The sequence below is a fragment of the Mycteria americana genome, chromosome 4 (assembly GCF_035582795.1).
Source record: "Mycteria americana isolate JAX WOST 10 ecotype Jacksonville Zoo and Gardens chromosome 4, USCA_MyAme_1.0, whole genome shotgun sequence".
Taxonomy (NCBI): domain Eukaryota; kingdom Metazoa; phylum Chordata; class Aves; order Ciconiiformes; family Ciconiidae; genus Mycteria; species Mycteria americana.
The window spans coordinates 21,693,806-21,708,791 of record NC_134368.1 but is presented as its reverse complement, the minus strand read 5'-3'; the positions used below and the strand labels follow the sequence as shown (position 1 = coordinate 21,708,791).

Here is a 14,986-nt window from a genome sequence, read left to right as displayed (position 1 = left end):
ACAAGAATGGGCCCGAGAACATTATGGCAGATGAGGCACCAGAAAAGCCTGTGGCAAGGCAAAACATTCCAATTTAACTCCAGAATATACAAAGATTAGTAAAAATACACTACAGTTCGTTTTCTCTGTTGACCTTTTTTGTGACAGTTTTCATGGTGTCTTAAAAATTTCAACATTGAAAATAAAAGCAAAATACTTGCTTTACCCTGAACAATCCAAAAACATACTATAGGAGATATCCATGTGTTGAGATCTGAGTTGAGATCTCTTTATTTTCTTTTTGCCTTACACAAGCATGAAGAGTTCATCATGGGTGTTGGGGGCTAAGCCCTGTAGGCGGCTAAGCACCACAGCTAGCTACTCCCCCCCGCCATCGGACAAGTGAAGAGAAAAGCACGAGTAAAGAGCAAGAAAACTTGTAGTTCAAGATAAAAATTGCTTAACAAACAGAGAAGTGGAAGAAGAGAGAAACAACACAACACAAGCCAATCACTTACCACCTCCCACAGGTAGACCGATGCCCAGACAGTTCCCAAGCAAAAGCTGGGTAACCACTCTAAAGCCCCCTCTCCTCTCCATTTTATTGCTGAGCATGACATTGTATGGCATGGAATCTCTCTTTACTTAGTTCAGGTCACCTGCCTGGTTGTGTCCCCTCCCAATGTCTTGTGCACCCCCCAGTCACTGTGGGGAGATGGACACAGGACAGTGTGAGAAACAGAGAAGGCCTTGACGCTGTGCAAACACTGTTCAGCAAGAGCTAAAACATTAGTGTGTTATCAACATTGTTTTGGTCACAAAGAACACAGCACGATACCAGCTGCTAGGAAGAAAATTAACTCCATCCCAGCCAGACCCAGTACAATGAGAAAACTCAAGAAAAACTGATGCTTTCTTCATGGGAAACAAGTGCCGGGATTTCGGAAAGGCATAGAGTGCCTGTTCATTGGAAAAGTTTCACTCCCAAATGTCTGACTGTCGAATCATATCCAACTGGACCTACGCACTTGTTGTTGCTTTTGACTGATCTAGCAAGGGCCTAACATTTTTTCTGAATAGCAAAACCAATTCTTTATTAGTCCAGTTATATAATAGCACATATCACAGTACTTGCTGCAGAACATGTTAGAGGAACTCTTTAATAAGCTACAAGAGATGACTGTAATACCTCAGTATGGATTCTGGAAACAATCCCCAGACAAGTGCTCAGAAGGAAACTTCCCCAGAAGGAAGTTATCCCATAACTGTTCAGTGCAATTGTTCCAGCTCCTTCTCCTGAAGCACAAACCTCTCAACATTGTCAGAAATAAGATATGGCAATCACTAATCCAGGGCAGTATAAGACCTGGAGACTGATTGAGTGGCAAGTCCCACTTGCCTTAAACAAAGCTGTCAAATAAATGGGTTTTGAGACAAATACAGTGTGCTTCACATAGGCTTCCTAGGGGACAGAGATGATTAAGAATACTAAATTAAATACAGAATAGAGTGACTAAAGTTTTTACTTCCTCAGAGGAGGTCTGAGGGAAACAATGCTTCAAACAGGAGGAGTCTAATGAAAAGAATTTCGGATTTTTATATAATCTCTCGAGAAGTTTCAGAATACACTATGCAATTCAGAAAACACTATGCAATTCAGAAAGAAAAAACATAAGAAATTCCAACCTCTGCTCTCCAACAATATGAAGTGACAATGAAGTTTGGTGAGAGGCTGAAGTTAAGTTCCAACATTTCTAATATCTACCAAATAACTGGTCCCAAAAGCCATTAAGTGTGACAGGATTGGGGAGGAAGAAATACTGCCATTTCAACTACTATAGGTATATTGTAGTTAGGAGTGTAGCAAAAGAAACCTTTGTGCTTCACTTAATCCCAGTTCTAAAAACACAGTCAACTGTCACATGCAACCTTCTCCTAGACCTCTTACATAGCCATGAAACTTGTGAAAGAATGTGAAGAGCTCGGGGTTGGACAGTAAGACAAAAGCCTTTTAAAGAAAGAAATTAAAATAAGACAAGTAATTTACAGGTATTTTTTATCATTCTCCCCCAACTTTAAAACAACTGCTACATACTTGGAAAGCTAGAAAGTCTTTCAAATGTACATTCAGCCTTTAGCACAAGACAACCCTTGTCATAACAGGGCCTATTGCTTCTACCATAAGAAACAAAAATACTTTTCAAAGAATTCATTTCCAGTTGCTATGTGATCAGTTATCACAAACCTATTAAACGTGGTGTACTACAAGCTCACCAGTACGTGAGCTCACTAGGCTTGCCTACTTAGATAACCTCAAAGGTTATCTAAGATCCAGGAAAGTGAAATACTAGGTTTTCTAGTTTTACATAGTTTTAAAGTTTGAGGATTAATATAGAAGTATTCCTTTTCAGCCGTTAACAGAGACATCATCTGAGAAAAGCTCAAAGAGATGGATTCAAGTAGCATGTTGGGACTCTATTTTCTCTTTTTTCTTTTAATCCTCTATCCTCTGCCCATTTCCAGCTTCAATTTGCTTACCACAGACAAATTAGCGAGGAACCGAAGAAGCACTGAGGAAAGTTCATACTCATGGACTTTAAACATGCCTAAAATTATCAAAGCCAACATATATACGACAGTGCCCATGTAAAGGACACACTTTATAGTGTCCTTTATAGTGAACTGAATAGTTCTCAGGAGCTATCCCTTCATCTTCCACTTGTTAAAACGTTTCATACAGGTTAAGCAGTATACTGCAACCTACATGGTAAGACTCAGCTACTCCGTATCAGCCTTGTTTTGTTTTTGCAGATTTCTACATTTAGAATAACATGTTACATCAACAGTAAAAGCAAAGCAGCAGATGTACATTTTAAAACACAGGAATTTTCTGTTAATGTAAGTATATTTTTCTGTGCACAGATTTCTGTGAAGACAAGATGCAAATACTGAAAATATTTCTGTGCATTCACCTACACAACCATATTCTCTTACAAACATTTCAGAACACAAGTCCCAAAGGAAAAGATAATCTATCACTAGGAAACATTATCCCATCTGGTGCTTTCACAGACACAAAAGAGAATTCCTACCTATTAAAAAATGGCCATTTATGATCCAGCATGAGCTGGCATATAAAAAAGACCACAAAATTTCATACAGTGGTTTCTGCTATGATTGGTCTGTGAAATACACACTAAATGTAGCTGTTGATTCACATCACTTTTAACATTTGTTTGCTGTTGGAGATAACTGATTCATTTGATTTCTGTAAGTGCACCTTATTCCACACTGATATCCTTTCTTTCTTAAATGAAGCCGAAAATAGGGCACTGTTATGATTTGCCAATGGTAAAAATGCACAGCTCAAAAAAGTGATGTTCTACAGGTTTAACACATGATTAAAAAATCAAAACACCTAAAGGACACAATTTCTAAGAGAGTAATGCAAAAGACATGTAACTGGATATATGAATTCAGTTAAGATGGAAGTAAACACAAGCAATTAATATTACTTATGCTCACATAGAACATTTCACATTTACCTTTTCCATGGATGAGTATATTGAATAAATGAACCATACAAATGGCTAATACAAAGACCTTCAGAAGGAAATTTTAACTTCTCCAAAACAAAAATGGGTTCAATATCCACGGGTCTGATCATTAAGGGAAACAGAGACAGTTGTACTACCAGTAACATCCAGCACTAAACAAACAACACACTGGAAACACAAACTAAAAGGAAAGAACTAAAATAAACAAACTTATATTGTCAAAAGAAAGGACAGGTGATGAAGCAATTCTTCCCTCAGCCACTCTATACTCCACAGCCTACGATTCCACACAGCCTTAATTCTTCACAAAGTTCTGAGCAGATTTACTTCTCAGGCTACCCACCTCCATGTCCCACACACTTTTTTTTTTTTTTGCCTTCCACTGATCTTTATAACTTAATGCCATACAGCCTAATATGACCCAGCCTACACTGTGAGTGACCCTAACTACTGTGGCTTTATCTGCGTAGCATCTTAGAGAAAGGAGTTTTCAAATCCTTAGACTACTCATACCCTAAACATTCTATGGTCTTCTACTATTTCCTTTCACTTAGCAGAACCACAGAAGTTGTTGCTGTGCTACTTCCTCAATAAAAATACTACTGTGGCCATTACTCAGTTCTATGAAAGGTACACTGAAGATTACGTAGATCCATTACTTTCCAGTGATATATGTGTCTTAGGAGTGTTCTTTTTTTGCTATGAACATACTTAGGTTTATGTAATACGACATATGCAACTAAATACACAGATAAATGATGCATTTCAGAGGCTCTTACTCTTTCTGTAATATCACACATCTGAGGTATGGAAACTGCTGAAGAAATGACACCTATCTCCCCTGTTGCTCCCTCCAGGTGCAGCTGTGTTCCTAAGCGCAATCCTCTAGAGCTGATAAAGTCAGCAAAATGACACTTTCCAGATCGCGTATCACATCACAGGCTGGTTCATCATTCAGGATGAACACATGCACTAACAGAGTCACATGCAGTCATCAACTTGCTCTCACTTTCACCTGCCAGTGGCACTTAGGCCCTGATTCTCATTAGGGTGTCTACTGTAATAAACATTGCTATAAAGACTTTGTCGTGAAGATTAGGAGTTGAATTAAAAGCTAACACATTTAAAAAAAATAAATACAGTTTTCATATCCACACATAATGTATAAAGAGCCAACCTCAGCCAATCTGCTTCGAAATACTACTGACCCAATACACCCTCTTTCCTATCCATCCTACAAAAGGAGATAAAATTAATTAAAACCTCACCAATCAAGAACGTCTAAGGGACACGAACAATGCTAGCGTTTCTCCTAAAGTACTTTCCTCCCCTGTAAAGAGCGAATGATGGGTGGTCCAATGGCACTGTGGCTCTTTGGAAGTAGGGGGCACAACAGCCCCTGAAATCACAAAACCAGAAAGTTTTTGATCGATACACAAAACATTCCCTCTCTTCAAGGAAAGGGAAAAAAAAAAAAAAAAAAAGACCCACCTGCTCCAGGGCGAATGCCACCAACCATGCACTATCACATCTTTGTACTGCATGATCCTGTACTGCTCCAGCCTATACTTAAAGCATTTAAGTCCTCCAGTGCAGGGAACATGTTACGTGTTTGAAACAAGCCTTCTACTATACAGCACTATATACACTTTTGGCACTATATCAAATAATACTGACATAAATACAATAGAAAAAGCTCTGCTTGATTTAGTCACGCCCTCTCACTGGAAGTCACTGGTTCAATTAGAAACTCCCTCTCCCTTTTCTGACCCGCTTTCATCCTCCCACGTTGCTTTCATTATTGTCCTCTCTCTTTTCCAATCCCCATAAAAAGAAAATCACAGAACCACAACTGCAATTTAAATACAGCTTGGACCATATCAGTAAATAGGCTCACTTTTAAACAACTTACAGAAGTAAACAAATTCACTTCTTTATACTAGTCTCTTACATTTGGAAAAAACTTCATCCAGTAAATCACTATACTTGTACATGATTCTAAAAATGAAAGGTCTAGTCCCAAACGAACTTAATTTTAATCCAGACAGAACTCGCACAACTCTACCACACAAAGTAAGGCAAGAAAGTCAGTAATGACAGCTTATTAAGAACAAGAAAGTGCCTAAACATATATCTGGAGATGTGTTTTCCCTGCTTTTGCTTTTTGCTGTAGGTCCCTGCTGCAAGAAGCTACAGTAGCCCAAAGATCTCAAGTATACTAAAGAACTTAGATATTCTCAACTTAAAGTATGCCATTAAAATGTTAGAATGGTGTAGAATGTGAGAAACATCATCAAAAATTACTCCATTTATTAAGATTCCTTTATATTCACATGTTATTATTTCTTTTTGATTGACTCCCTAAATAATGTTGGCTCAAATGTTCAGTGGAAACTGTACATTTGCACGCACTTACCTTAGCAAATGAAAGAGTTATCAGCTTGAAAAAAATCAGCATGCAAACAGAATCTCAGTCCCTAAAACACAATATAATTTGGCTCAGCTATTGTAACTGCATAGGGAATGTGCAATATAAGGCTCATTAGTTTTATCTTCATCCACTCAAACCAAGAAAGAGAGACTGCTAGGAAAAAGGAAAACAACTGCATGTAGTTCACAAAACTGGCTACTAAAATAATGGTAAACTGCTAATACATAAAAACAGTCTGAAGCATGCTTCCACGTCATGTCCCACATTCACAGCTTTCAGTGACAACTACTTTGCTCAGTGGACTGTTATTAGGATTCTTCTTGTCCATCAAGCACAGTACATTCCGCCCTGGATCTCACCTTGCACATCATCTGTGAATAGCTATTTTACAAGTGAATTTGACTTTTATTTCCTAAGAAAGTGATTCTATGTCCCCTACTAAACCATAATTTAAGAACCAGCAAGCCTTTAAAAAACAAGCAGCTACCTTTGCTTTTAAGAAATTAAATTTCTACATATGGTAAGAACAAAGCTATTGAGTAATAAAGCAGTGCTTTTTACAGTTACCATCTGCCCATAATTGCAAATTAGATTTAGTCTGAAGAACGATTTTTTTAGATGCATGAGGAATCAACTTTACTAAACCTACTGATTGTTGCCTCTGTTGCCTGATTACTTGACAAAAGTCACAAATTAAACACAAGATGAGACTTTTTAGACCACCTTCCTGCCAGTACAGGAACCCTCCACTATACTACGGTACTAGAGGATTTGCGCAACCTTGTTTTCAATGATTGAATGTCAGCAGTGTTCAGAGAACAGTTTCCCCTCTTTAAACATGCCTTCCACTGGAAGATAAGCATTCATCTTCTGTGCAGAAGGCAACTTAAAAAAAGTGAGGAAAAAAGAAGTACAAAAACTTAAGGTTCATGGTTTTCTTTGAATTGCCACTGTTCACTGTAATGCCAAAAATACATAATAGAAGTAGAAATTGTGAATGATTTTGCAAGGAAGTGGTAAAGAACCATACTGAACTTGCAAAGGAGGAAGATTCTCAAAAAGCCAGCCTAACCTCACTAACCATAAAGGCAAATATGTATTTCTTCTGAACACCTCTTAAAGAGGTAACAGGTTCTTGAAAGGGATAGTCATTGGTCAGCTCAAAATTTCTAACCACTGCTCTATTAAAGCAATAGGTTAATCGCTCTTCCATGTGCTTTTCCTTACTCTATACCCACATAAACAAAGGAGCTTCATTACTACAGTGACTGCTTCCTATCAGCAGAAAAACAAGGAGAACATACTAATCTGTCTCTAAGGGGCTTACTGTCCTGCTCCAAGCTCCTCAACCAGCTTCCCCTGCACCACCTGAAGAGCTCAGACCTTCAAAGGGAGTCAACTCAGCCCATCAATCTGTCACATCACTAATACACTGGGAAGCAGGAGTCAGAGGGAAAACAGTGGTTTTGGTTGCAGAAAGCTGTTCGGTCACCTCAGCAATTTCAACTTTAACAGAAGCCAAAAAAGATTACACAAAAGGAGCCGCTAAGCTTGTTTTCTCTTACATTCTAGCAAGTCCATAACTCTCATGGAAAAGAATTACATGTAGGAAAATAAAACACAGAAGAATTCTGTAACCTAGAAAGTTAAAAAACTGTATGCACTACACTATTTTAATTTTTAATGACTTGAGGCAGTTGTTTCCTTTTGTTTAAGGAAAATGACTTGCAAAAAACCAAGTCTTAAGCATAATTAAGAGATCTTACTAGCAGACTAATATCCTTAGTCAAAGTTTAACTTAGGATAGTTGTACGAATGTCACCCCAAATGCAGTCAGAACTTAATGCAAAATGACAGCTAACTATACTAACATCTCTAAGGTGTAAGCAGACCAACTCTGACAAGTCTTGCTGTGACAGTTTAAGCCACCACTGTCTCAAATGCCTCTCCCACCTCTCTGCTAGGTGAGGGCAAGCAAATGTGTCTGTGTCCCAGCCACTCCAGTTCACAGTTGGACTGTGGCTTCACAGGCAGCTGTGATTTGTCACCACCAAACACGGGTCTTGCCTGCCAGCTCCCCTCTGGCTACACTGACCTACCCTTACACACCAAACTCCAGCACTTGTCAGACCTTTCCACAGATTGATTCAGATCAGTAACCCAGAACAAAAAATATCTTTTTGGGGAGGAGGGGGGTGAAAGAAAGGAAGGGAAGGGAATTTTATTGATTCAGTCACGAACCCAGTGAGTGCCAGCGCCACCACAATGCAATCAACAGAACACTCCGAGGAGAATGTGACCTCCCACTTCGGTAGCAGCATGCTATTAGAAATCTGGTGCATCCGTAGCTTCAGTTTAGACCCACTTCATTGTATTTTAAATAATGTAATAAAAAAAAACCCCACAACAATTCATACATTCCCTTTACTGATCTGTTTGTAGGAACTGTAAGCTCTGACAGCAATAGTATATACAGTGCTTAGCCCACCAAAGCAAAAGTTTCAAGAGCCATTTCTAAAAATCTTTACTGTATTTTTATATTTCTAAACAACACCTTTAGGAAACGGGGATGATTCCCTATCATCTCCTTCCTCCAGCAACTCAGTCAGCTGAGTCAACTTTTTTTTTTTTGAAACACAGTATTATTAGTCTGTACCCTCTCCCTTCATTCCCTTTCTTCCTCCAACTTCCATACTGCTGTAATCCTTCCAAATGCAAAATGGAAGCAGCTCCTTATATTCATTGAAAGGAAACTGCTAGAGTTATATAAGCTTACTTCTATGCAACTACGTCTCATCCACTGATTCTAGACTTGTAAAACAATTCACAAATGATATCAGTATGTAAGCAGAGAAGAGGTTATCAGCTCATAAACCGGTTTCCATGCACACAGTAATTTCCAAATTGGCAAATAAAATTCATCTCTTCAGTAGACTAAAATGATGACAGAAAAACCTGTGAATACATACAGTTTTTAACTAAGCTGTATTTGGCACCAACCTGTTTTACAAAATTACAGGTTTTCCTAGATTTCAGATGTTTTCTTATTGCATCACCCAGGAATTATGTGGTTACACTAACATTAACTGGGAGCAGTTGCAAAATGAGCTGTCAGTATCCTAGAATTAATCAATCTCAAGTATATTGTTTCGTAATTAAGCTTATGAATACATCATCCCATGAATATAAAAACAGCAGCAATAAACACAGATCCCAGAAAAGAGGGAGAATTAGAAGGCTCTTTTTCAACTTTCCAGGACAGCTACATCATTTGGAGGCCATTCTTCATCGTCAATCTTTTTCACTGTGGTTCTGCTAACGGCCTCCAACTGCGGAGCATTTTATATAAGCAAATTATTCTTAAACCTTTAAAGTCACATAACTAGACAGCAAAATTAGGTGATACTCCCTCTGCAGTTTACAAACCTGTGTTTTAATAAAAACATAAGTGTTTTAAAAGATTTAAAGCTTTGGATTTGTTGTTGTTGAATTGATTCATCAGTAAATTACTTTTATGTTTCTAAGAGATTAATTTATACTTCAGCTACAGCCCCTGCAGTAATTAATAGAGCATTTCCACAGAGGAAAGACACAGAAATTCAGATTCCCATTTAACAAATACTTGACTATTGAAAGAGAAAGAGGAAAATAGGGTATGTATAACAAGTATATTTCTGTTTAAATGGTATAAGCTAGAAGTTCCTTTCAATTACTGCTATTTTTAATTGCAAAACTCAAATATTTAGAAACAAATTGCAAGAGAAATAGAATATCCACAATGCCTATCATCAAATACGATAATACCTTTAATAACTGTTGTGGTAAATGGGTCAATGATCCCTGAACAAGATAATTAAACGGACACTCCAAAAATACAGTTTTACTCCTCCTTATCACAGTACATTTACAATAACCATATGAAAAGATTAGATTACCTGTCTGGGATGTCAGCAGGCTAACACCCTATCAGCTTTTCTTCTGGTATTATAATATTACACTTCTCTTATGTAGTTACACATGCTCCTACTGTACCCAAATAGCTTTTATGGGACATTTTTCGTAAGAAAAAAAAATCTGCAGAGCACAAATGCAAAGCAGTTATTATTGTCCATTTTTTTAAATGGAAATTGTGTGAATCATACTTAATTCAAGTAGGCTTGCTTTTCAGGTTTGTCAAGTTTAAACTCCACACAGATGCAAATTACTGGTAAAACTTCTCCCTGCATCTTAATGAGGTACACTATAAAGTACGAAGCCAACTTGAAAACAATAATGTTTCTGAGACAAATTTTACTTGACCTAGGTATTCTAAGTGTTCATGGAACTAGTATTTTTAAAAGAAAGTTTTACCCAACAGCACTTAACTTTTTATGATCTTGAACCTGTGACTGCTACACTAGTTTCCCAGAATAATGCCTGTGCTGGCACAAATTTTTGTGTAAGGATTTTACTGCATGATAAGCGTGTCTAAGCAGTGTTGCAAAGACTCCCAACTGCTGAGCTCTGAACCCAACCTCTTTTCAAAACATTGTCTCATCCTTTCAAGTACATTCAGGCCAGAAGGGAAAGTAAATTGTCAAAACTCTTTTTAAAGTACTGAACAACCAAATTTAAGAAGTCAATTCACTTAGCAGCTACTGCTGTCTCACTCATATCTTGACCAAAAGTGATTGCCCACACAGGACTGCCAAGTGTGTAGTATCTGGAACATGCTAATCAATAGGGAGATTACCTTCCTGCAATTCCTGCCTACTGCTGCTTCAAACAGGGTAGACTGAGCTCTCCAAGAAAAATGGGAAAATCATGGACAAATGTGATCATTAAGGTTCAGCAATCAGATAGATAAGCTGAAGTCCTGAATTAAGACATGCAGATGCCTGTGCAGCCAAGATAAATGAACAAAAAAAGCCTCACGCTAAAGAAAATCAAGGAATGACCTATATTAAAAATTATGGCTTAGAATTCAGCATTTTAGAGAGATGGTATCTTTTCTTCCAAGGCTTTAAAGCATTCTGGAAAATATAGACACAATAACGTGTCCACAGAGCAGGCTTAGTATACTACTAACAGCTAATACTCCTTCATTGCTTTAGTTTTGCAGTTTACTAAAAAATGAAGCTTATGCTATAAAACTGATCAGCCATCCTTGCAATAACTTTGGAACCCATAAATCAGTCCTAAGTAAGTTTAAAAAGAAGAGTTTTTAAAGGCAATTAAGTTGCTATGAGTTTTATGAAAACTGGAGGCTGGATAGACATTTCCAAAATACTGATGTCACTGAAAAAGACAAGCAGAACTTGGAAATTACATACTGCTTCCCAGCTGGTCATTGTGCATATGCCCTTTGGATAGATAGTAAGCATATGCCTTAGCTGTACTGCAGCTACACTTTGCCTATTAGGGATGAAGGAACTCATGGTATTGTCCTGTAAACTTTCCTCACCATACAGGGCACAAATGTATAGGAAACACAAGTTCTTTAGTCCTGCTGTTTGTAGAACAACTTGGAGACCCAAAAAAACCCTGTTACTTGACAGCAGCATATGCAAAATGCAGTCTAAACAAATAAAGAAAATTCAGAATGCCAATTTTAAACTGCTTAAATTATCTTATGTGGTTATGGGAAAGTGTAAATACTGTCAAAACAGCATTCACACATATAGAATACAATACCAGCATTTCATCATACAAGTCTTTTCAATTTGTTATCTACATGCTGTTCACCCAAGCATATGAAATATAGAAACCAACTGTTTGCTCTACAGTCAGATTGTAAGCAGAGGGTCTCCAGAATTTCTAATGACAATAATAAATTACAAAATGCAACTTAACTGTTGAGTTACACACAATTTTAGGGCCCCTACCCTAACTGGATTTTTAAACAAAAAAACCCCATGAGTTGCATACTAAATTTATTTATGACTATAAACCTCTTGGAATAGGTATCAAATTATGTTATGTTTACTAGCCTGAAGAAAGCCTAATAAAACATTCTGGCAATTTAAAGATAAACACAAGAAAAGTATTTCACTGTGTAACTTTTTATTTCCCCAGTGGTTCACAGGTTGTTGTAATAATTTTGTGTGCCAATCTACCTATCATATTAGCTATGATGGTGTCTAGCTCTTTAAATAGACAGTATTGCTGTGGGGACAGAGGAAGAACTGCTGGACTGTTTCTATGACAAGAAGGGTAGTGGGAGAAGTGAAATGTGAGTGGCAGGTTTGGAAGCCTGAGGTATTTTTCACTTCTGTTTTGTATTTTTTCCATATACACAGGAAACTCCCTTGGGGGGAGAAAGACCAACTTCCCTACAGCTAAATACAAGAACATGTGTAAAACAGAAAAGCCACCAAGTCTTCAATGTTTCCATACCTTAACAAAAAAAATTTTAAAGAATCAGACAAAAACTTCAACACTGAGATAGTGAAATCTAATTTTCCTACCTCCAAAATGTTTTCAGACAACACAGTGTTTGCAGCAGTAGAAAATTCAAGAGAATCAAGAGACAAAAGATTAGGATGCCTCCACACCCACACACATACATTATCATCTACCTTTGTATTTAGAGAGTTCATTCTCTTCCTCAACCCCAGACTACTGTCCATCCAGTCCCCTCCACGCTCTTTTGCTGCTGCAAAGCAAGTGAGGCAATGATGAGGAAGGGCAGAGTTAAGACAGTCCACCCGGAGGTGCAGGGCCTTCTGTTCCCACTGCTAGTGGATGCAGAGACTATCCTTTTTCAGGCCAAGGCCCCAGCAACCCATTTGTCCACCTCCAACAGCAGGACTAATGGACAGCTGAACAGCCTAAATGGTACTTCCCCTGAACATTCTCCTGCCTATGACTATTTTCAGTTCAGGGGATTTCTGAGCCCAATGTTGATGCCAAGAATGAACACAGCTTTTATTAATAACTGGACCTCACATGGTCCAAGCATACTGTAGATAGTAAAGGACACATACTATGTGCTTTGGAGACCAGTGAGGCAGAGGAGAGACCAAGGGAGACTTCTGCTATAGAATAGGGCTACACTAGACATGCAAGGGAATCCCAAGGCAACTTGGCATCATCAGTACCATCAGCCTCAAAGGGTCACCCTGCCCCAGAACTAAAATTCACTTTTAAGACATCAGCAAAGCCAGTTTCATATTGAGTGACGCTTGAAAAGCCTGCAAATCACATGGCTCAAAAGCCACAGACACTCACCACTGACCTGAGCGCTGTGACAGAATGCCACAGCTGTCTGAAGGTACATGCAGAAAGCCAGCTGTCAAATGCGGCATGGTAATACAAATGTTTATTAATAAAATTAACTACAAACAGTAAGGGAAAGCATAATGAATCTCTACTAGTCATGTATTTGCTTTTCAGAAAGCTCATTTAAGTAAGAAAGAAAACAGAGCTTCTACATTTGAGGGTCCCAAGCAGTTTTGCTTTGGTCCCACACAATACAGCCCTGCTACCAGATGTTTCTAACTTTTGAGAACAAAATAAGACCTTTTTTTTTTTTTCTTTTTTAAAAAAAAAAGGGTATTTGGCATTTGTGGGTGTTTGGGGGTTTTTTTTGTTTATTCAAGGGGTTTTTTTCCCAAAGAAAGGACTTTCCAGTTTTCCCCGGAGACTGGCAACTACAAAGCACAATCTCCTCTAGGAAACATATCTTTGTTAACTACACAAACAATGCTGTGACAGGCGCCCAACAGCTGCTCAACTATGCTACTTTCAATAGTTACAAGATCTGGTCGACCATGCCAGCACACCTTGGGACGAACCTAAAGTATACTCACCATCAGGGCACCACTCTTCACAATACACAAGGAGTATAGAGAGGTCCCGAGAGCTCCAGTTATCCTGACTGGTTTTGTAATGAAAACCAACACAGTCCATACTAGGTATACTAGAGCCCCTGTTAAAAGGGCTCTCTGAACCTGCATGCCACCCAACAGATAAAGTTTGCAAGCAGTATGAGTAATAGCTGAATACAGGCTACTTACAGGAACAATACTGTGCCAAGACCTAGGGCACTTTAAACTCAGAGTCCTCAAGAAGATGTTTCTAACAACTACAATTAGCTGCAGACACTGTAGAAAACGGACACAATAAGAAATCAAGAGGACTGAGACAGAAAGGCAAGAGCAAGTGGACAATGCAATAAACGGCCTCAGGCAGAAGAAAATGTAGTAGATTCCATTACAGATTATTTGGCAAAGAAGAAGCTGATAAATGACTCAACTCTTAGGAGAACAGCATGAAGTTACTTTTGGCTTCCAAGACAGAAATTAAGAAAGCAGCTGAAAAAAGGAAGAGGCCACAGACAGAAGGAGCAATGAAGATCTGGGACAAAGCTTAAGTGTTTGCTTCCTGTTTCTCCAACTATGGTCCAGTGTTGCAAGACTGAATGTTCGAAGGTTCCTTTTACCAAAGGAGAAAGGTTGCACACATCGAGCCTCGCTGGCTGGAATTATTATTCAATTCTGATATCCAAAGGACACGCCAATGTGACTTTTTAAATTTTGTTGCAAAATGAAGGGGGGGAAGAGTGCTTTAGCCAAAGGGCTACATGAGCTGCTTAATCACTGAGAGTAAACCAAAGCTCCCTGTTGAAAGAAAAAGCACATCGGTGTTACACATCTATTTCAGGAATATCTTGATGTTAACCTTTCAAATATGTATTTTTTTTGTGACGCAACAATAGCAGACAAGTTCATGACAAGTGTATCACAAAATCTACAAACTGCTAAAGATTCCTTCTCTGATGAGAATAACAAAGGTAGAGAGAACTCTTTCAATCAAACTAGTAGTTTTTAACCTATATTAAAACACCCCAGTATGAATACTATTTCTCTAAGGTTCTGAAAAGTTATTAAGAAAAGCAAATCTAATGTTTGTATTCAACCACTGAACCAGGCAAAAAGAAGAGTTACAATTTTATGCAGAAGTTACACATGCTCTTTTAACCCATCTTATGTTAGAAGAAACTTTCTGTATAGTAAATATTAACTCAAGTTGTATAACA

At 38.1% G+C, this 14,986-nt stretch overlaps 1 protein-coding gene across 1 annotated transcript in view; it reads right to left on the bottom strand.

The window, feature by feature from the left end:
* Positions 1 to 14,986, bottom strand: part of RBPJ (recombination signal binding protein for immunoglobulin kappa J region) — a 60,830-nt gene that overhangs the window by 33,702 nt on the left and 12,142 nt on the right. The window lies entirely within an intron of this gene.